Here is a 24,929-nt window from a genome sequence, read left to right on the forward strand (position 1 = left end):
CATTATGAACTAATAAATAATTATCATATTCACTATATTTAAACAAATGTTATCAGGGTATAATATTTATAGAAAACTTTAATATAAAATTTTACATAAAAGGATAAAATAAAGTGTAAAAATTAAATATTATTTAGGATAAATAATTTTAACGAAAGTTGTAGTAGTCGTGATGAGGATTTTGTGGGTATAAAGAAAGCTAAAATCTGAATTCACATGAAGAAGTTATGATTCTTCGAAGTTTCACATTTAGTCATATACTGTGAAGTGTGTAATAAAATATGAATCAGAGATAGATTGCTTATTAGCCTAATTAATCTAAATAAAAGTGACAGTAATCGGAATTACGAATGTGTGCATATAAATAATGTCCAAATATGACTTCGTATGAGGAAGTCATGAATTTTCAAAGTTTCGATACAACACAATACAAAAGTGTGCAGGACAGAAATCGAAATTTAAATTGGTTGATTTTTAGCCAAAACAATGTAACGAATTCACCGACATAGAGTACATCAAGAATGGAGTTCATTTGAAGAAGTTGTGATTTAGATGGTCTTTTACAGTCTAACTTTCATAGACTGTAAATTTAAAATAGAATAAGAATTAGCCAACAGAGTCTAAATGAAAGTTACAGTACTTGTCGATACGAACATGTGGATATAAGGAAGGTCAAAAACGGAGCTTGTATGTCTAAGTTATGATTTGAGAAAAATACATGCATCAATGATGAGCTCCACCATGATTCAACATGTGGAAAAGCGATGGACGCAATCTTCATCCAACAAGACGACGTTGACCAACATCAGTATGACATGCGACACCTGAAAAGTATAGAGACATCGCTACGTTGCGGCGCGCCTTTGAATAGAACGTGTCGCACCCTATAAACAAGGCTATAAATTGGAGTCATGATTTGGTCGTTTTCTCACACCATTTCACTCAATATCTCTCTCAAACTCTCCCAAATCCCTGGGATCCGACTTCTAAGCCTTGGGCATTTTAGCAAGGTGTGATGAAGTTGGAAATTCTGAAGAGATTAAGTATTTGGAGTCGAAGTTCTGGGCTTAGCTTTCCAACTTTTTGCTAGAAACTTTGTAAGTTAAGCTGCACCTGTGTGCAACTTTCCAAATTTTTGCTAGAAACTTTGTAAGTTAAGTTGCACTTACGACGCTTCAAGTGTATCTAATATTTATATTCATAGCCATTCTTATGAATATGTAAATAAAATTTATCAGTGATTCCAAGTCAAAATAATGATTTATCTACATATGAGGGTGATGTCTAGGCTAGATCTACTGAGCTGTTTAAAGTGGATTCTCCAAATAGTATACTATGTATATCAAACGGATCCTACCTCCTATATAATCAACCATGTTTGTTCCTTATTTGATATAAATTGAAGTATTTGTTGGGATTCATGAAGAATCCATAAATATTTATAAGCATATAAATACAAACAAATATTTAAGCATAGTAATATTTGTGTTTTGGGATAAGCTAAAGTATTAGCTGAGGAACTAGCTTTCCTGTAGATCTTCCACCTCAATTAGGTGAGTGCATAGTTACTTTCATGAACATGATTTTAATACAAATATTAAAGATATGTTGAAAGTTTATATGTGAATTAAATGCTTATCTGGAATATGTGTTAGATGGCATACACTGTATGAACCAGATATGTTTATACATGTATTTAATTATATATATGATATGATTATATTATAATATTAATATACATATAATTATTGAAAATATTAATGTATGTTAAATACCTAATACTTTGTGGTAAATGTATTCATTAAGTTAGGATAATGTTGTCTAAACAGAGTCGGTATTGGATGTTAATTAGAAGCATTGTCGTCTTGCCTAGTGATGGAATAAGACTTATAAAGGATGCTTAGTTCGAGTTGAAAGGGTGCTTAGTTATGCCTTGTAGAAATATTACATAGGCAGGAAACTATGTTAATTACATATATTGTAATCTTGTCTACTTACACACTAAGAGTTAAAGGGGATGCTTAGTTCAATTAAGTTTGGATCTTGGGTAGGATCATAGTAAGGGTGTGTGTGACAGGAACGGAGAGTATAACTATGTTCTATGACAATATCAAGTGTCGATGTACGTGTTATGTACCGTAGTACAATATAGTATTCCTTTGGACAGCCGGCTATGGTGGGTCCGATTAGGCAACTGAAATGGTATGTCTGATCATCTCCGAGAGCAAGATGACAACACTTGATCATTCTAGACGGTCTTGTGAATTACGTTGCTAGTGTAGATTTATAACACACAAATGTAGATGAAATGGGATACCATATTCATCAAATACTCTGATGGATTGAGTGACTTTATGACATACACTGGCCAAGGAAGCCCTAGCTATGTAATCAACCCATTGCTCTAAATGATTCACCATGTGAGTTTATGCTTCCAGATACTTGTGGAGTGGGATTTTTGAGAATCGGTTAAGATAGGTATGTATGGGTGTGCTGATTTATAGATATCTAACTTTTGGGATATATCTATAATGTTTGGTAATAGTTGGTTTTTTGCAGGTTCATAATTATGGATTATTATCATAATAATTTTGTGGGATTGAAAGCCCTATGTGTCTCACCAGGTTTCCCAACCTAGCCCACTAAGTTTATATGCATCACAGGTAGCGGCGTTAAAACCGTTGAAGACTTGAATAGGACGACAAGTGATTAAATAGAAGACCTGCAATAGTGTTCAGGACGGTTAGGTCTTTACACTGTAACATATGTTATGTATTGATCATGACATCCTTAGGGTTTTGATATTTTGAAACATTCATTTGTATTCAAAGTATTTTATTGTATTAGGATTTTCCACAATTAAGAATAATATGATTTTGAAAGCATAAAGAAAAGTTTTTTTTATGTTTTAGAAAATAGGGGATGTTACAGTTGATATTAAAGCATTAGTTTAAGAAAACTAGGAATTGTGATGATTTCTAGACTTAAACTTAGATTGCTAACCGATGACGGTGAAGTGTGTCTCTATTATATCTTTGGTTGTATACCTAAATTGACACAAGCACAAAAATATGTTAAGTGTAACACCTGGTTTAAGTTGGAAAGGATTTATACATGGACTCGGCGAGTTGGGAAGTCAACTCGTCGAGTAAGGTCATGAGATCATGAAACGCGGAACGGGACCGACTCATCGAGTCGACGTCCGACTCGGCGAGTCCGAGTTGTTTAAAGAAAACCCTAAATTTTGGGTTTGCCTCCTATATAAATGCCATTATCCGCCCCAGTAGCCTCCCTTAGCACCTTAGAAGAATGTTTACGGCCGCACACCCTCTTGTGAGTGATGTAAGATCAATTGGGAGCTTATCCTTGAGATTTTGGAGAGGATTTCAAGCTTGAAGAAGGAGTATCAAGGGGAACACACTAGATCTAGCATCTAGTTCGTCTTGGGCATTGATTTGAGGTATGAATTTGTTACCTTAAGAATAAATTCTAATTGAGATTTGTGGCCAACTTTGAGGAAATGGAAGCAAGCTTAGATCTGGACCTATCACAAGGATATGGTTCCAGATCTTGACCTTCTTAGGCCCCAAAAATCATAAAGTTTCATCTTTTATTGAGCTAATTCCCCCTCCATGCATAAGAACCTTGTTTGAAGGTTAGTTTTGGTGTTATGGCCATGTGAGGCTATGCATGCACGTAAAGTTTGCAACTTTACGTGATATCTTCACTAGGAGAGTATGGATCTGAAGTTTGAAACCTTAAATCCCACTGGAAAGAGCCGATTATGTGAGAACTCGTCGAGTCCCTCTGGCGACTCGGCGAGTCGAGAAGGTTTACGGCCAAGGGTGTATGGCCAAGAGTGTACGGCCAAGGGTGTACGGCCAAGGGTGTACGGCTAAGAGTGTACGGCCAAGGGTGTTCGGCCAAGGGTTTACGGTCAAAGGTGTACGGTTGGTGGTTTACGTCCGTAAACACCAAGGAACTCGACGAGTCCCTCGGATGAGTCGGCGAGTCGTCGAGTTAAGCAGGGAACCCGACGAGTGAATGATTGTACTCGACGAGTCAAGGTCAACATGGACTGTTGTCCTTGACTATAAACTTTGACTTTGACTAGGGTTGACCAGATCAGCCTTTCAGAGGTGAGTCTTCTCACCATACCAATGGGTCAAAGGCACCAAGGCCGGCCCATTTTGCAATAGTTGGTTTACTTGTTATGTAGAGGTGTGATATGTATTTGTGCATGATATGTGGTAGAGATAGCCTTGTGGCTAACGGTAGAGATAGCTGTATGGCTAATGGTAGAGACGACCTTATGGCCAATGGTAGAGACAGCCTTTATGGTTGATGGTAGAGATAGCCTTTATGGCTAACGGTAGAGATAGCTTCATGGCTAATTGACATGCGATATGTGGTAGAGGTAGCTTTATAGCTAATATGATATGTGGTTTGTGTGGGGTATGCTCTGGGGGACTCACTAAGCTTTCAGCTTACCGTTTGTGGATTTGTTTCAGGTACATCGGAGTCCAAGGTTAAAGGCAAGGCGTGATGATGCGGCGTGCACTTTATCTCTCTTTTCCGATCTGGTTTGGAGGACACTGTGATGTTTTGAAAATAATAATGTTGTAATGTTGATGGTTTTGAAAACGATTATTGGAATCTTATGTTTTATGAAAATGGTTGACTAATTAAAAATGAAAATTTTCTTTGTAAAATTTGGGTTGTTACAAGTTGGTATCAGAGCTTGGTTTGAGGGATTCGGGCATACTCCCGGGTGTGTTAGGACTCAAACTAAGGAAAGGGTAAATTTGTTTTCAAAAATAACATAAAAAGCTTTTGAAAGAAGGAAAAGATGAGAGTGCAACGTGCATGATCAACCGAGCCAAGTAAGTATATCCCTAATATGTTAGTCATGCTATTTTGATATTTGAACTTGGATGATCGTAGGGAACTTGCGATGTGTATGCTTTAAAACTATATACGGTTAGGAGCTTATAGCCTTAGAATGATCGATTTGGCCTTACTTCCTGTTCCTTGTTTGGTTGTGGTCCGAGGGTAGAATCTTTTATTCGAAAGTCTATTTGATGATCTTCTGTGTATAATTTGCTTGCATAAAGGCAACCTGTGATGATTGGTCTGTTTGATGTGGGTAGAGGAAATCTTAGAACAGTCTAGGATGTGGGTTACGCGGTGGTTGGTAGTATATTGTTTGTTTGGGATGAATTGGAATTATCAGGTCGAGCCTTGGGGAAAGGTATGGGTAGGTGTAAAAGGTAGTATTGGGCCCGTACTACTGGAAGCACAGGACCTGTACCCGAACCAATGTTAGATCTAACGACTTCAAGGAGGGCCGACGTGGAGAGATCCGTTTGATGAAAATCTTGATCGTTATGATTTATGATATTCCAGTTCAGCATGGTAGTGACACGTTTCGGGGAGCGAGGATCAGGATCGGGATCTGGATCCGGGAATGGATCGGGTGACACCACAGATGGCATAAATGAGAGGTTGCGTGAGCTTATTGCGGCTGAGGTCACCAGGGGCATCCTTGATGCTACCCGAGTAATATTTGGGACGGTCAAGGAGGGCATAATGGAAATCATAGAGGAGAGACTCAAATCATTCAGGACTGAGATTGTTGCGGGCCAGTTAGGAGCCCGAACTCCCTCGTTCCGGGAATTCAAGGCGTGTGGGGCGCCAGAGTTTTTCGGGGTCAGGGACCCCATTGTCACCCGACGTTGGGTAGCGAATATCGAAAACGCCCAGCGCACGAGTTCTTGCCCGGATATGGCAAAGGTTGGGTTTGCTTCTTGCATGCTGAGAGACAGAGCCCGGGATTGGTGGGGCGAGGTTACTAGACAGGTGGGACCAGTCGGGGTGGCTGACATGACGTGGGCCGAGTTTGTTCGGCGATTTGATCTGGAGTTTGCACCACCCATTGAGGTGCAACGATTAGTGTGAGAGTTTCATGATTTGTAGCAGACCACCGAGACTGTGGCGGAAATCACTGCCAAGTTTCGGGTGCAAGCTTTGTTGATTCCTCAATACGCTACCGATGAGGAAATGAGGCGGACCCGATATCATTCCATGCTGAGGGACGATATCGGGAGTTTGTGAGCTTTACGGGGTGTAAGACCCTGAATGAAATGGTGGAGAAGGTCCGGGAACGGGAAATGGAGTTGGAATCCCGCACGAAGCGGAACCCTGAGTAGGCTCAGGCAGCAGTAGGACAGGCTAAGAAGCGTAAGACGTCAGACACTCCCAGCAAGGGACAGCAACGTCGGGGCCGATGTGCCAAGTATAGCCGGGTACACAGTGGAACTTGCCGTATCGCAGGCTCGGGATGTTATGCATGTGGCCAGCAGCGCCATATGAGCAGGGACTGCCCCGCAAAGGGCTTAATCTGTTTTCACTGCAACCAGACCGGCCATAAGCGGGTCAACTGTCCGAAGTTGCAGGGAGGAGGAGGAGCGGTGGCGGCGCCTGCGCCCGCCACAATGAGGATTACCGATGGACGCCCTGCTAAGGTAGAAGCTCCAGCAGTGAAGAGCCGTGCATTTCAGCTGACTACCGAAGAGGCACGCACATCGCCAGACGTTGTGGTTGGTACGTGATTATTCTTCCCTACTCTATGTATTTGTTTTGCTTATGTGTATTATATGGTTGTATAGGGACCTTTTTGGTCAATGGTATGTCTGCTCACGTTTTGTTTGATTCGGGTGTAACCTGATCGTTCGTATCTCTTGCACTTAGCAAGAAGTTCCGGGAAGCACCGGGAACTTTGTTCCCCGCTCGAGGTGGAGATTGCGGATGACCGCACCGTTAGTGCTACGAGGGTGTATTGGGACTGTGTCTTGAATGTACTTGGTGAGAGATTTCGAGTCGACCTAGTCTCGATACCGTTGCGAGGGCTGAAGGTGATTATTGGAATGGATTGTTTGGGGGCCAACGGGGCCATGATTGACTGCGAGTATCAGTTGGTAAGGGTTCGAACCCCAAGTGGGGGAGAACTGGTGATACATGGTGATAGGTCATCACAGGGACCGACCCTCTGTTCGGCTGCAAGGGCTAGGAGGTTCCTGCAGCAGGGTTGTACGGGATTTCTGGCACATATCTCGGATACAAGGGTAGAGATCACGAAGGATGTAGGCAGTTTGCTCGTTGTTCAGGACTTTCGGGACTTTTTCCCCGAAGAGTTACCAGGGGTGCCTCCGGAGAGGCAGGTGGAGTTTCGCATCGATTTGGTGTTGGGTGCCGCTCCGATAGCAAAGGCACCATATCGGTTGGCACCACCCGAGATGCAAGAGTTATCTACACAGCTTCAGGAGCTGTTAGACCGAGGGTTCATTCGTCTGAGTAGTTCCCCATGGGGAGCACCAATCCTTTTCGTGAAAAAGAAGGATAGATCCCACATGATGTGTATCGATTATAGATAGCTAAACAAGCTAACGGTGAAGAACCGTTATTCGTTGGCAATGATAGATGATTTGTTCGATCAGCTGCAGAGTGCGTCTTGGTTTTCGAAGATTGATCTTTGGTCGGAATACCATCAGATGAGGATATGGGATGAGGATATACCGAAGACGGCTTTCAGGACTCGGTATGGGAATTATGAGTTTGTAGTGATGCCTTGTGGGCTCACCAATACCCCAGCAGCGTTCATGGACATTATGAATAGGGTGTGTAGACCGATGTTGGATCGGTCGGTGATCGTTTTCATTGACGATATCTTGGTCTTTTCTAAGACCAGGGAGCAGCACGAACAACACTTAAGGGAGGTGCTGGAGACCCTAAGGGCGGAGAGGTTGTATGCCAAGTTCTCCAAGTGTGATTTCTGGCTGCGAGAGGTACAATTCTTAGGGCATATTATCAATCAGGAGGGTATTTCGGTTGATCCAGCCAACGTTGAGGCTGTGATGCGGTGGGAAAGTACCAAAGAATGCATCAGAGATTCGTAGCTTCTTGGGTTTAGTGGGTTATTATCGGAGATTTATTCAGGACTTCTCCAAGATTGTTGTGCCATTGACACGACTAACCAAGAAGAATGTAACGTTTCGGTGGGGTACGGATCAGCAGTTGGCCTTCGAGACCTTGAGGCGGAGATTGTGTGAGGCTCCAATCCTTGTTCTACCAGAGGGGTTAGACGATCTGGTGGTGTACTGTGACGCATCGATTTCAGGGTTAGGTGCGGTACTGATGCAAAGAGGGCACGTAATAGCATATGCCTCGCGACAGCTGAAGCCACATGAGGCAAATTACCCTACTCACGATCTGGAACTGGGGGCAGTGGTGTTTGTCCTCAAGAGTCTGAAGTATTTGATGGACCAACAGAACCTCAACATGCAAAAAAGAAGGTGGATAGATGTGCTAAAAGACTATGATTGCGAGATTCTATACCACCCACGGAAGGCTAATGTAGTGGCCGACGCTTTGAGCCGTAAGACGGCAGGTTCCCCGATGGGGAGTGTGTGTTTGAGGATCACGATGATCTCTCCATTATTGGAGATGATCAAAGAGGCTCAAGTTGAGGGAGTGAAGAAAGAGAATTGGAAGGTAGAGAGGATCCGAGGACAATATCCTATGTTTGTTAAGGATAGTCAAGGCCTCTTGACGCAGTGTGGTCGGGTGTGGGTACCGACGACTGGAGGAGTGAGACAAAAGATATTGGAGGAAGCGTATAAGTCCAGATTCTCTATAAATCCAGGGGCTACAAAAATGTATATGGACTTGAGGCTGAGTTATTGGTGGCCATACATGAAGCGGGAAATTGTGTGATTTGTAGAGCAGTGCTTGACCTGCAGGAAGGTCAAGGCCGAGCATCAGCGGCCTCATGGTAAGGTCCAGCCGCTACCCATTCCCTTGTGGAAGTGGGAGGAGATCACGATGTACTTCATTACGAAGTTGCCAAGGACGGCAAGGGGTGTGGATTCCATATGGGTGATTATGGATAGACTGACGAAGAGTGCCCATTTCATTATGATATCAGAAAGTATATCCGCTGAGAAGTTGGCGGATATTTACGTACGTGAGGTAGTGGCTAGACATGGGGTTCCTGTGTCGGTAGTCTCTGATCATGATGTTCGGTTCACATCCAAGTTCTGGAAGAAATTCCACGAGGAATTGGGCACTTAGCTACATTTTAGCACGGCGTACCACCCCCAAACCGACGGTCAGAGTGAGAGAATGATCCAAACACTGGAGGATATGATGCGGGCATGCATGTTGGATTTTAGAGGGAGTTGGGATACGTATCTCCCACTGGCAGAGTTTTCGTACAATAACAGTTATCATGCCAGTATCGATCGAGCTTCGTTTGAGATGTTATATGGTCGGAGGTGTAGGACCCCGGTTTGTTGCGATGAGGTTGGACACCGGGTCATCGGAAGCACTGAAGTGGTTCTCAAGACTACTGGGTTGATTCAGCAGGTGCGCGACCGGTTGCGGGTCGCGCAGAGCCGTCAGAAAAGCTATGCTGACCGACGGCGATCAGATCTTGAGTTTCAGGTGGGGGATTTCGTGTTGCTGAAGGTGTCGCCCTGGAAGGGGATCATTAGATTTCGGAAAAGGGGCCAGCTAGGGCCCCGATATATAGGACCGTTCTGGATTATTGACCGGGTAGGTAAGGTAGCCTACCGCTTGGAGTTGCCGGCAGAACTTAGCCAGATTCACAACACATTCCATGTGTCGTAACATAGGAAGTGTGTCACAGACGAGGTTGCGGTTGTCTCATTAGGAGATATCCAGGTGGATGAGAGCTTGAACTACATCGAGAAGCCCATTTCCATCTTGGATAGGAAGACGAAGGCTCTTCGGAATAAGGAAGTAAGACTGGTGAAAGTGCAATGGCAACATCGGAAGGGCTCCGAATGGAATTGGGAGCCGGAAGAGGTGATGCGAGAGCATTACCCATAATTGTTTGGGTCAACAGACTTCGAGGACGAAGTCTAGTTCAAGTGGGGGAGACTTGTAACACCTGGTTTAAGTTGGAAAGGATTTATGCATGGACTCGGCGAGTTGGGAAGTCAACTCGTCGAGTAGAGTCGTGAGATCATGAAACGCGGAACGGGACCGACTCGGCGAGTCCGAGCTGTTTAAAGAAAACCCTAAATTTTGGGTTTGCCTCCTATATAAACGCCATTATCCGCCCCAATAGCCTCCCTTAGCACCTTAGAAGAACGTTTACGGCCGCACACCCTCTTGTGATTGAAGTAAGATCAATTGGGAGCTTATTCTTGAGATTTTGGGGAGGATTTCAAGCTTGAAGAAGGAGTATCAAGGGGAAAACACTAAATCTAGTATCTAGTTTGTCTTGGGCATTGATTTGAGGTATGAATATGTTACCTTAAGCATAAATTCCAATTAAGAGTTGTGGCCAACTTTGAGGAAATAGAAGCAAGCTTAGATCTGGACCAATCACAAGGATATGGTTCCAGATCTGGACCTTCTTAGGCCCCAAAAATTATAAAGTTGCATCTTTTATTGAGGTCATTACCTCTCCATGCATAAGAACCTTGTTTGAAGGTTAGTTTTGGTGTTATGGCCATGTGAGGGTATGCATGCACGTAAAGTTTACAACTTTATGTGATATCTTCACTAGGAGAGTATGGATCTGAAGTTTGAAACCTTAAATCCCACTGGAAAGAACCGATTACGTGAGAACTCGTCGAGTCCCTCTGGCGACTCGGCGAGTCGAGAGGGTTTACGGCCAAGGGTGTACGGCCAAGAGTGTACGGCCAAGGGTGTACGGCTAAGAGTGTACGGCCAAGGGTGTTCGGCCAAGGGTTTACGGAAAAAGGTGTACATTGGTGGTTTAATGTCGTAAACACCAAGGAACTCGACGAGTCCCTCGGGTGACTCGGCGAGTCGTCGAGTTAAGCAGGGAACCCGACGAGTGAATGATTGTACTCGACGAGTCAAGGTCAACATGGACTGTTGACCTTGACTATAGACTTTTACTTTGACCAAGGTTGACCCTGGGGGTATTTATGGGACTATGCTGAGATAGTTACTCATTGATTATAAACAGTTTGGGAAGAGCAGCATAGGCATACCTGAATCCAGTTTGCCAGTTCAGCCTTTGAGATGTGAGTCTTCTCACCATACCAATGGGTCTAAGGCACCAAGGCCGGCCCATTTTGCAATAGTTGGTTTACTTGTTATGTAGAGGTGTGATATGTATTTATGCATGATATGTGGTAGAGATAGACTTGTGGCTAACGGTAGAGATAGCCGTATGGCTAATGGTAGAGACGGCCTTAAGGCCAATGGTAGAGACAACCTTTATGGCTGATGGTAGAGATAGCCTTTATGGCTAATGGTAGAGATAGCTTCATGGCTAATTGACATGTGATATGTGGTAGAGGTAGCTTTATAGCTAATATGATATGTGGTTTGTGTGGGGTATGCTCCGGGGACTCACTAAGCTTTCAACTTACCGTTTGTGGATTTGTTTCAGGTACATCGGAGTCCAAGGGTAAAGGCAAGGCGTGATGATGCGGCGTGCACTCTCTCTCTCTCTCTTTTCCGATCTGGTTTGGGGGATACTCTGATGTTTTGAAAATAATAATATTGTAATGTTGATGGTTTTGAAAACGATTATTGGAATCTTATGTTTTATGAAAATGGTTGACTAATTAAAAATGAAAAATTTCTTTGTAAAATTTCGGTCGTTACATTAAGGTATAGGCCTTAATTAATATTATGTGCTGATAAAAGTTTATTTTATAGCATTCCTTATGTTGAATACCTGAGTTGTTATGATGTGCACTAGCATACTTTAGGAAATATGCTTTATATGCCAATTTGTGCTAACTAATAAATAATATAGCATGCCTTATGTTGCCTACCTAGATTGCTAGTACTTGAATACATTTAAGGTCAGTTGTCGACCTTGGTTTGGAGGAGGAAATTTTGTGTGTAAAAGATTCTAAACGTTTAATTATTGTATTAGAATTGAAATGTAACTTTTCGAGGAGACAAGAAGACTTATGATAGCTAACATTGGTAACTTCGTAAATAGTGTATTAATGCATATAGAGTGGTATCGTACCATTAGATTATGTTTGGTAAAACAATTGTACGTTTGGAGAAGTATTGTATGCGTGAAGTACATTTTCAAATGGCGAGATGATAGAACTTTGGCGTGATCCATGAAGTCGTCCCACCACCTGGACATTCCACCACCAAACAGATTGAAGCAGTGATTGCATATAGATTTAGAAAAACTAAAGATGGTAATAGATACTTCAGCGGCAAGTTGAAGTAATATGAGATGTTTTGTAGAATTCAGAGAAATAAAGAAAGACAAGGAGATTAAGGATCATAACGTTTTCAGAGTCAATAGGCCGAGACTTTGTCTATTTATACAAGGTAATATGTAGTTTGATTAGTATGTTAAAAGTTGATTTGTACCCTATACATGATACTCTGACTTGGTATTTAATGATACTAAGTGACGACTGAATTCTGTCACAACTTTATGAGAACTCCTTGATGTAATAATCCAACTTTAACATACAAGACTAGGATGGTGAAAATAGTCATTGTATTCCGAAATGCTGAGTAACTTACTTGTTTAATAATATAGAGTACTTAGCTAAAGTAGCAATACCTCTAAAGTGTTGGATGAAGTAGGATATTGGTGTCCGGAATGAAAAACGACCAAGTTGAAAATAGTAGGTTATGTTGAGATGTAGCTAAAATGCATACATCCTAGGAAGTAAATGTTAAAGGATATGCAACTGAGAAGCATACTTTCAAGATTTGAGGACGGTGATGGGAAGAGATTAAATAATATGCATGGTTACTTGCATATGTCAAAAGGTGGTACAAGTGGTTGGAGAGTGTTTGTCTCCGTACCACTAGAGAAATTCACTTATTGCATGATATGTTGACTGGACATTGGGGAAAATTTATACGAAGAACTTGGAAGTGGGATTGCTATTGAACGCATGATCAAAGCTTTATGAATCCCTATCATTTAAGCCATACTTGTTGTAAAAATTGGAAGTGGTAATAAGTGACTATAGTATTTTTGTTGATTATACGTAATTATGCCACCAAACGAATCTTGATTACAAGATGTTGCTATACTATATCATAAAATAACTTATTTATGGAATACGATCAAATGGAGGAAAATAACTTATTTGAGACAAATTGGTCGGGCCAGTAATTCAAATATCTACTATGTAGAACTTATACTTTTCACTTAACACTCAAGTACTTGATACTTAATGTTAATTTAATATTTCTAAATGTTTACACATATTCAAGAAGAGAAAGCAAATGAGCACAAACAAGTTGGAACTTCACTCTCGGAGTTTAGTTTATCATTTATGCTTAGAACAAAGTACTTGTTTTATAGAACAATGTTTGTTTTGGAAATCTGTATGTTTTGGAAAAATGTATGTTTTAATATATATATATATATATATATATATATATATATATATATATATATATATATATATATATATATATATATATATATATATATATATATATATATATCAGTTAATTTATTAAATGATTGATTCTTTACTTAATCGTTTTTTATAACAACCACCTTCATATTTAGTAGATTAACATTCTGGTTTTGAGAAAAAGATCTTTAATTAGAATTATAAAGTAAATATCAATGTTTCCTAAATAATAAGTTCTATATGCAAACACTTTTCACTCAAACTCGATTTTAATTAAACTTATATATGACATTGTTATCTTTATTATACAAACAAGATACACATATTCCAACTTTAAGAAGTGGATATTTGAACTAAAATAAAATAGTTTATTTGACACATGTAAATCTTATTTATATATAAATTAATAGTAATGATATTTTCGCTAAACTGTATGAAAAATAATTATTAAGGAACTATACACAGTGATGTATGACTTCCTTTCTAATGAATGTCTATATTTAGTACAAGATACCTAATCAACTTTATCAACAACTATGATTGTTATAATTATATTTTACATGTTAAAAGATAATTATGAAACGATTGTTAAAGTGCTCACATATAAAGTTGAGATAAAACTCGGTAGTACCATTTAAAGCCTTAGTGATAATAAAGGATGAATTAAACCTTACTAGATATGGTCCTCTTTCTAATCGGTATATATTATCTTCCTTTATTCTTTTGGGATTATGCCTTAATCACTACCAATTGTACTTTAAATACAAACACCGACTAATAAATGACTTTGAGTCATGAACACTGAGATATAATTCATGTATTATAATCAAGTGGGTTTTACTAATCTCCATCCCTATAGCGAGGCTAGAAGGAGTAAATAATTCCTTTAGAAAGAATACAAACATAGAGATCTATAGATGTTTAGCATGACTTGTGGTTGAAGGGTTTAATCATACTCATGTCATTGACTATGATCAAACCTTTTCTCAAGTAGATGCGATTAGATCAACAACGATATTATTTACCATAGCTACACATTCTGATTATGAGATCTGACTAATAGATTTCAAGAAACCCCACTTTTTTAAAAGACATCTACTTAAAGATGTCTATATAGATTATCATGGATGTTTTATTAATCCATGTTATCCTAACAAAATGTGTAAGACTTAAGATCCATTTGTGGATTTAAAGCAAACATCTCAAGATTGGAATTGTCATTTTAATATTAAAATACAAGGTATGACTTTATATCAAAATGAAAAGAACATTTGTGTTACTAAGAACTATTGGGAGCATAGTGATACTCTAGATCTTGTATGAGTGAGACATAATTAATCATGAGAAATCACATCCCGAATATGCAAGGATGTTTCACCTTGACTCGGAAGGTACTTCTAAGATGAAAGACTTAGGAAAGACAAGATACGTCTTGGAATGTAAAATATATGGAGATAGATAAAGATGAATGTTTAAATATCTTGACACATGGCATTGACACATGGCACCATTTTGAGATTAAGATACAAGATTCCTTTGGAGGAACCATGACATTGACACATGGCACCATTTTGAGTGTGCCTCAAAAGGATCTAGCACATAGGTTTGAGCTAGATAAAATGTTATATATTCAATCTGCTTGGATAAATGAATCCATCATTTATATCATAATATGCACAAGACTAGGTATATGATCATGCTATGAACCTATCATAAGATATGACTTCTCATTCTATAATTTAGTTAGTGAACCTCTGGAGGGATCCTGAGGAGAAGGATTAAGCATTAAACTTATGCTCGTAGAGTGTTGTTAGACAAGGAGACTAGTTTAGTTAGCTACACGTTGTGTTGATCTTTTTTTTGTTTGTTTTTGTAGTATATATGTCGACATATCATGTGGTGAGCTGAGGGCGGACCAACATTGTGATGAAGGCCAAGATACTCGCGTGAACCAACTTTATGCTAAAGGCCAAGGAGGTGGACCAGCTTTATACTGAAGGCCAAAAGGGGTGGACCAACTTAGTGTTGAGGGCCACAATTTGTATGCATTGTATATGTATTGTGGTATATGGTGTTTTGGAAAACGCACTAAGCTTCGTGGTTACCCAGTTGATTACTAATGATTTCAGGTACTTATTCAAATTGTTACAAGATTAAGGCTTGTCTATACACGTGCATCGACATCATATTTTAGTTTGACGCATGTTCTATTTGTACCATTATTGGAATAGTTAGTACTATGTTTTGACAATGATTAAATAAAAAGGATTTTTATATTAGTATTGGGAACGAGTATTATTAGTATAATATACTTTAAAATAAAGAAAAATGTTATGGAAATTGGGACATTATAAATTGTCAATTGAGGTTGAGCATGATTATAATGCCCGTTTCACAACTGGTACGTAATTCTCTTTTTGTTTAATAATGATGATGATGATGATGATAATAATAATAATAATAATAACAATAATAATAATTTAATTAAATAAATCAATTATTTTGAATAAATAGTATTCATATGTAGGTCTAGGGTGTTGATTGCAGTTTTAGAAACTATTTTTATTAGAAAAATAGATTTTTGGAAAACATATCATTTATATGTAAAACCAGAGGGACTAATAGTGTGAAAAAGTGAAAATTCATATCTATTCATGGGAACAACGGCTCATCAAGCTTAACAAAATTCTTTGCCTATTATGGACCAGCTGGAAATCGAATTGTGGAAAGTTCTTTGACCATTACCCTTAGTACCCTTCCGTAGCATCATTTAAATTGTCCCTCATCCCTTCCTAGCTTGCAAACCCGAGAAAAAGCTTGAAAATGTATATAGTGTCGGCTAGGGTTTTGTGAGGAAGAAGGTACTTAAAGTTCAATTCTAGCCGCACCCAATATATGTTTGAGCTCCATTCACTCTCTTTCCTCACCCTTGACTATTCTCCGATGTTGTGGAGGCCAGAGCTACCTGCGACAGCCTTGAGTTCTTCGGAAAACGACTAACATCGGGTTTATCTGTTTTAACAATCTTTCTATAAGTTTTTCTAAGTTCTTAACCTTATTAACCATCACTAATGGTGTCTTGAGGTCCTATTATCACCTAAGATTAAGTGTGGTATTTTAAAAACAAGATTTGTAACCTCAAATGCTTGCAAAACTCCTTATATTCTCCATTTTTTGGATTTTGTAGTAGATAATTTCATTTCATTTTTTAAAGTTATTTGATCTAATTCATGGAATGTTTAGGGTTGCTAAGGTCATTTATTGGTTCCTTTAACCATGATTCGTCGTTGTTATGAAGTGCAGGACCAAGAAAACAACATCTATTATCTCAATTTTTCCCTAAAAACCCTAGAGCCGAAGAGCTCCACTTTTGAATGTTTTGGTTCATGAAATCTATTTTTTTTTAACTATGTTTGGTGTTTAAAACAATCCATATCATTTGCCATAAATTTGGTTGGGTGTGAGATCTTAAATCAAGAAGTAAGTTCCATATTAGGGTTTTGTGTGTGTGTGCTTGGTGTGTGTTTGGTGTGAAACCTAGGACGGTGTTTGGAAACATACCTACCCTACTACTTGAGTTATAGTATAAATAAAGTAGAAGATATGTATTGTCATGAAATATCCTAAGTAGAGTTATCGTTATGGAATGTAGGTGTTCGGAAAGGGAGAGGTTCATCTAGCTTACGACAGTTGTGTTGTTAAGATTCTGTTTGGTGGATTCATAAGAGTCTTCTCACTAGATTTACCTATGTGGTAGTGTATGCATGCTAACCAGTTGGGTCTTATTTGTTGATTTCTGTTATATATGAAACTGAGTTGTTGATAACTCCTGGAATGTGTTGAGTCCATGGGACTGCTGATAGTCCCCAAGGATACTGATAACACATGAGGTGTGCTATTAATCCACAGGGTGTTCTGATAGTCAATTGGGATTGTTGATAATCCCATGGGTGTTGATAACCCATAATTGTTTATTTATGTTGTGTTGTATGTGATATTTTAGGAAACTCACTAAGCTTTGTGCCTATAGTTGTGGACTAAATGTGTTTCAGGTACTTCTGATGACTGCGGGAAGGAAAAGGTACATGTATACACTCCGGCTTACAGATTTCTGTGATTCCACATTTTGATACTCTTATTTCGGATGATTGTATTGGATATACTTATGATTTTCTTGACTTGGGTTTTATGAAACGATGTTTTTATTTAAATTAGAAATGGGAATTTTGGTTGTAAAAATTGGGATGCTACAAGTTGGTATCAGAGCCCTGGTTTGAGGGAAATGGATGAACACTCGTGGGATTACAGACTCAAACTAAGGATTTGTAAGTTTTATAAAAACCTTTTTACAAAAAAGAATGAATTTGAAGAAAAAGAACAATGGAAGTAAAGTGTGCAGTCAGTCGGAGCTTAAGGAAGTGATCTTCCAAAATATCCACATTTGTGTTATATGTTGTATTATAGTTGTTGTTCTTTGAGCTGATATAAATGTATGCCAGTTGATAGGCTAAGGATCCCTTAGAAGTTTCATGATAGGTTGTCTGATTTTGTGATGCCTTATAGCTTAGGATATTACTTCATGATGTTTTGCTAGGGTTAAAACTAAGATTGATAATTTTTTCGTGTAAACTGCTTGGTTGTATATAATTAGGATTTTATAGCCTTAGAATGCTTGGTTTAGCCTTACTTCCTATTCCTTGTTTGGTGGTGTATTTAGGGTGGAATCTTTTATTCTAATGTCTATTGGTTCTAGGTTATGTGCAGTTGGTTTACACGGAGCCATTGGCAAGGTTAGCAGAGGCTTCTTGTAGAATAAAGATGTAGCTGAGCAGGGACCTATGATGTGTACCTAGAGTTTAGATGTAGCTATTTGAGCACCTAGGTGTATGTTTGTTGTTTCTTTGAAAGCAGAGTGTTCTGTGATTCGGGACCTTGAGAGGGAATCTAAATCAACTATGGATAAGTGTGGAAGGTATTATGGTCCGGTACTACTGAAAGCACAGGATATGTATGTGATTTAGAAGGAGCCTCAGGGGTACTAAGGAGTTCATTGGGCTATGTGTTTTGTGTGTTTTTAGAATGGTTTTAACCTTTTTTATGTATTTCAGTATGGTGTATAGCAGAGGTTCAGGATCTATCAAACCGGAGAGGTAGGGTACCATCGATGATGAGATCCGTAGGATCAATGCGGTAGATGTGGCCACGACAGACAGGGAGGCTATCCTAAGGGTATTTGGGTCTATCAAGATCGAGATGATCGAGATGTTTAACGAGCACTACGATTTCATCATTGAGGTTGTTTCTGCTGTAGCCACCGAAGCTGTTACAATCGCAAGACCACATGTTATGTAGTACCAGGAACTCAACAACACAAACCCCCAGAATTTGATGGGGTCCAGGACCCGATTACAACCATGAGGTGGATCATTGATGTTGATGGATGCTTTTATACCTGCTCTTGTGCAGATGATCTGAGGGTTTGCTTTGCACTGAACCTATTTCGCTTGGGAGTGAAGGACAGATGGAAGTTTTTGACTACTATCTTTTCACCTGCGGAGAAGGCCGTAGTGATGTGGGATCGTGTTTTTAAGAAGTTCCATGATGATTAAGTTCATTTGGTGGAGAGTGAGCGGTTGGATTAGGAGTACATGTAAATCTGACAGACGACAAAATCAGTGACTGAAATCACTAGGATGTTCCATGAGAGAGCCCTGTTTTCCCGAAGTAGGCATCCACTAAGCAGGCGTGGATGACCCGATACTTGAGTATGCTCACGAAGGATATAAGGGAGTTTGTGACAAACTCCCAATACCATACATTGGTTGAGTTGTAGTCTAATGCTTGGAAGAGAGAAATTGAATTGGAGCTATATGGGAGAGAGACCGAGGCGAATACATAGAGGAGGGATAAGAGACCAGTCCAGTCGCAGTCGGCGGCTAAGCAGGCAAACCCCGCTAATTCGAGGGGATAAGGTTAGAGGATCCACACTTGCAGCAAGTGAGATAAGGTTTATGAGGGTCCTTGTTGGGCGGGGATGGTATGCTACTTATGTGGCAAGGAAGGGAGCTTTGTGAAGGAGTGCTCGAAGCTTCTACAAGTCTACTTCTTTCATTGCGGTGAGTTCAGACTCCTGCTCGTGCGACCCTGGTCATTATCGATGGTCGTTAGGGGAAGTTTGAGACCCAGAACGCCCAAGGTCGAGCTTTTTAGTTGACTGCAGAAGAGGCCAGAGCAGCACTGGATGTCGTTGTTGGTATGTGTTTATTTACATGTATTTTTTGTTATTTTATGTGTATGCTTATGTTATCCTCATTTTATGGACTTTCCATGTGAATTACGTACCTTCTTTAGTGTTGTTTGACTCGGCTGTGAGTCAGTATTTTTTGTTGACAACCTTTAATAGAGATTTCCTTACTGTACTCCATGCCTTGGAACAACCCTTGAGGGTTTCTTTAGCTGTTGATTACTCCATTTCGGCTTCTGAGATATATCGGTATTGTATATTGGATATTTTTTATGTCGGATTTCGGATCGATCTTATCCCTGTTATGATTGGGGATGTCTGCGTGATTGGGGGTATCGATTCGATAAGTTGCTTCAGATCATTGGTTGACTGTGAAAAATATTTAGTGACGACTCGTGACCCAAGTGGGGGAGTACTGACTATCAATGGTGTGGGTACTAGAGTTGAATTCGCATTCTGTTCCCCCGTCGGGGCGACGCAGTGTCTGTATCAAGGGTGTATGTGGCATCTCGCATTTATGGTCGATACTTGGGTCGAAGGGAAGACGTTAGTTTCCGATGTCCCTATTGTGAACGAGTTTCCTGATGTTTTTCATGAGGAATTTCCTAGCGTGCCTCCCAAGAGGTAGGTCGAGTTCAGGATAAATATTATCCCTAGTGTTGCTCTGATTTCGACGGTGCCTTATTGCCTTGCGTCACCTGAGATGCAGGAGTTATCCTCTCAGCTTCATGAGCTGTTGGAGAATGAGTTTATATGGCCGATTATCTCATCGTGGGGAGCATCGATCCTTTTTTTCAGGAAGAAGGATGGTTCACACTGGATGTGAATTGATTACCGGGAGTTGAACAAGATGATGGTGAAGAAATGTTACCGATTGCCAAGGATTGATGATCTTTTTGATCGGATGCAGGGAGCATGTTAGTTTTCTAAGATAGACTTGAGGTCAGGCTACCATCAGATGAGGCTTCGTGAGGAGGATATTCCGAAGACGGCCTTCCAAACTCGTTATGGACATTATGAGTTTATGGTGATTCCTTTTGGACTCACCAATGCACCGACCTGGTTCATGGATCTCATGTATCGGGTGTGCAAGCCTATGTTGGATCGATCAGTGATCGCTTTTTATCCATTATATTTTGGTGTATTCTAAGACCAAAGAGTAGTGTGAGGAGCACCTTCGTGATATTCTTGTAGTTCTTAGGGCGGAGAGGTTGTACGCCAAGTTCTCCAAGTGTGTATTCTGGTTACGCGAGGTCCAGTTCCTAGGGCACCTCATCAATCAGAATAGTATTTTGGTCAATTCGGCCAAGATCGAGGCGATTATGCAATAGGAAAATTCGAAGACCCCATCTGAGATTCAGAGTTTCCTTGGGCTCGTAGACTACTATAGGAAATGAATTCGCGACTTCTCCAATATTGAAGTTCCTCTCACTAGGTTGACAAGGAAGGACGTCGCTTTCCATTGGGGGCCTGAGCAACACACGACATTAGATACTCTACGGTAGAGGCTGTAACACCCGTAGATTTGGGCTTGTCAAATTGAATATTATATGTGTTAAAACTGAATTTTTGATAGAAAATTATTTAGGATAAATAATCTTAACCAAAGTTATAGTACATGTGAGAAGGATTCCATACATATAAAGAACGCCTAAATCTGAATTCGCGAGAGGAAGTTATGATTTTTCTAATATTTCAGCGTAGTAGTATACAAATCATAAACCAAAATCACGATTAGTAAATTTTTAGGAAAAACAATCTCAATGAGAATTGAAGATCTAGTCATTACCTATCTGTCGATATAGAGACAGACGAGAACGGATATCGTATGAGAGAGTTATGAATTTTTATCGGACTTTAATAGTCTAAGCCTGTTAAAAATGAAACTTTAAAAATAAATTCAAAACCAGTCGATGGAGTCTAAATGAAAGTTGTAGATCTCGTTGATAGCAACACTTGGATATCAAACCTGTCAAAAACGAAGCTCGTATGAAGAAGATATGAGTTTTTGAAGAAACATAAATTCCTTGGGTGCGCCCGCGCGTACATACAGCACGTGCATCGCGCACTAACACTCCACCATATTCTCGAAACGTGTCACCACCCAGAAGCGTCTACATCACCCATGTCCGACTTGATGAGCGGTGTGCACCTGATTTGTACATGGAACGTACCGCTTTACAGCCTATTTAAACCCTCGAGTTCCATCCATTTTCTCATCCCAACTCCACCTGAATCCTCTGGAGCTCTTTCCATCATTTATCCCTGATACTCTCGAGTTCCCGAACCATTTAGCGAAGCCCTCCGGTGTCAGATAGTCATCAATAGAAGCTCATGGATCAGAGTTCTACCTGCTCTATATGTTAAGCTACACTTATTTTATTCAAGTGTAACTTTTAATTATAGTCATAGTTGTTATTATTAACCTATAATTAAGATCTATCAGTGATTCCAAGTCATTATACTGATTGATCTACTTACGGGGATCATGTCTAGGCTAGATTTAGTAAGGTGTTTGAAGTGAGATTTCCAAACAGTATACTCTATATATCAAACGGACCGTACCTCTGATACGATCCTACCTGGTTGCTCCTTACTTGATAGATTTTGTTGTAGACATTGGGATTATTGAGAAATCTAGATTGGGATTAGTTGTCAGGAATATAAGACTAAGACTTGGTGACATTCGTATCTTGGTCACGTTAGAAGAAAAGTCAAGGAGTTTGGCGGAGCACTTCCGAATTCTCCAGTCATTCATCTAAGTCAAGTGAGTGCATAGTTACTTACACCTTACACATAAATATGAAGTATTTAGATAATTGAATGGTATATGTGCTTATGTGCAAAGATGCTATGTGTTAGATGAAATGTTATAAAGATAAGTTTATATGATTTATAATGTATATGTATTTTATAAATATAATACATTGGGTAACGAAGGGTAATGAAAGATGCCATAGTATGATGAAAGATAAGATGTCATAGTATAATAAAAAATGTAGGTAATGGTAGGATGCCACGACTTTGGAAATGGTATTTATATACCAGCGATGTAGAAATAATACTAGTGTACTAACGAGGTAGGAATGGTACTAGTGTATCAACGATGTAGTAATCTAACAGAATATAGGTGACAACCATCGGACTATTTGATGATAGCCACAGGCAGGTTTATAACCTGTAGGTGATGGAGCTTGTGCCCGTTTGATGTACTCTATTTCCTACTGACATGTATTGCAAAGAAATCCCTTTAACAATATCGTCAGCAACGATGACTATGATGACCCTTAGGAAGGATCCTTAGGAAAGAATGAATACGAAAACAGGGATGGATAATTGGTTTAATTTTTTGATAATTAAACATATTAATTATATTATTGTGGGTTGAAAAACCTATGTACTCACCAGGTTTCTCAACCTGACCCACTCAGTTTATTTGAATCACATCTAATTATATAAAGGTACTTGGATAAAGATGTATGTATCTACTGAGAGATTCAAATAAATGTAGATTGTTAGTATATTGAGACGTTGTAAGTCTCCTTTTGTGCTTATGTTTCTTATATCAGTTACGGCATCCTCAACCTTAATAAATCAGTGGGAAAATTTCTTAGGAAATACCTTTACGAGACCAAATTCCACATTAATATATAAACTCTATATTAAATAAGCATAAATAAAAAGTTTTAAAATGACCGTAAATGGGGATGTCCTAGTTCATATGCTAAGCAATGATCAACCCATTAGTTTAAGCGAATTAGGAATTTTAGGGAATTTATAGAGTTAAACTTACAATGTTAAGCAATGATCATGCGGTGAATGTCCATATTATTTTAGGAAGTACACCTAAATTAACACATGTACTAACTTACTTTTGGATAAGATGCATAATTTGTTGTTATGTGCTAAATGATTTTTAATATAGCATGCCTTAGGTTTCCAAATTGCTATTACTTAACTAGATGAAAGGTCTATTGTCGACCATAACTTGGATAAGGAAATTTTATGTGTTCAGGTTTCTAAACGTTTAATTACGGTATTAGAACGGGCATGTAACTTTTCGGAGTGATAAGGAGGATTTATTCATCTATCATAAATAACACCTTCTCTATCTTAATATTCTCGTCTCGGTACATTGAACGCCTTCTTTGGTGTATAGAAAATCATGGCGGGAATTCGTAGAGAATTAGGAAATGGTAATGAGAATTAGCAGCATGAGCCCCCTGTAATCGAGCGTGCACTTGGAGTTGTGTCGATAGTTGAACGTGTCACGATGGCAATGATCAGGGCTTTATTAGCCGAATGGAGGGAAGAAATGAGACAGCTCATTCAAGAAAATGGAAGGGAGCCTAATGTTCCTATCATGCAGTCGGTGCTTAATGAGGAGGATTTTAAGGAAGGAAATTGCAATAGGACGGTGAGTCATGTGGAACCCCAAGTGGTTAGGAGAAATAACCTGGAAATTAAAGGGTATAGATGCAAGTATAAGGATTTTATGGTAGTGAAACCACCGAGTCTTTATGGTAGCCCAACACTAGTAGAAGGTATAGACTGGATCTCCAAGATGGAGATGGTTATTGATAGTTGCAACTTCAACAACCGACAGAAGAGCGTCTTAGCAGTCAGACAACTGAAGACTGGGGTGTTAAGCTGGTGGAAGTTACTGGCCAGCTCCATGCCAAAGGGACAAGCAGGAACGATGTCTTGGGAAAACTTTCTGGAAGAGCTGAAGAAGCAGTACCACTCTGAAAAAGATCTTTTGGAGATCAACAATGAATTCCAGAACCTAAAGAAGGGAAGGTTGAGTGTGAAAGAGTATGTTGCAGCCTTTAGTGAGAAGACGAAGTTGGTTCCTTACCTAGTTCTTACTGAGCTTTCCAATGTGAATAATTTTGCTAGCGGACTACTAGCAGATTTTGGTCCAACGGTAAAACTAGCAACTAATATGAAAGTCGTCATCTGGGTAGCTAAGAATGTTGAGACCCAGATAAGGGAAAAGGGCCAATAAAAATCTAAGTTAGGAGACAAAAGGAAGATTGAGGGGTCTTTAAGGTCTGAAAAGAAACATAAATTCTCAAAGTCTGGCCCCAACAACAAGAAGTTTAGGGGTAGTAGTGAAGCCAAGTGGTGTGAGAAGTGCTAGATGAAACACTTTGGAAGATGCAACGGAGAAGTGACTTACTAGAGGTACAGCAGAACCGGTCACTATTCTATGGACTACATGTATGACGACATGATGTGTTATGGATGTGGGAAAAAGAAGC

This window comes from Lactuca virosa, chromosome 3, assembly GCF_052849685.1.
Source record: "Lactuca virosa cultivar CGN04683 chromosome 3, Lactuca_virosa_CGN04683_v6, whole genome shotgun sequence".
In the NCBI taxonomy this organism is placed as follows: Eukaryota; Viridiplantae; Streptophyta; class Magnoliopsida; order Asterales; family Asteraceae; genus Lactuca; species Lactuca virosa.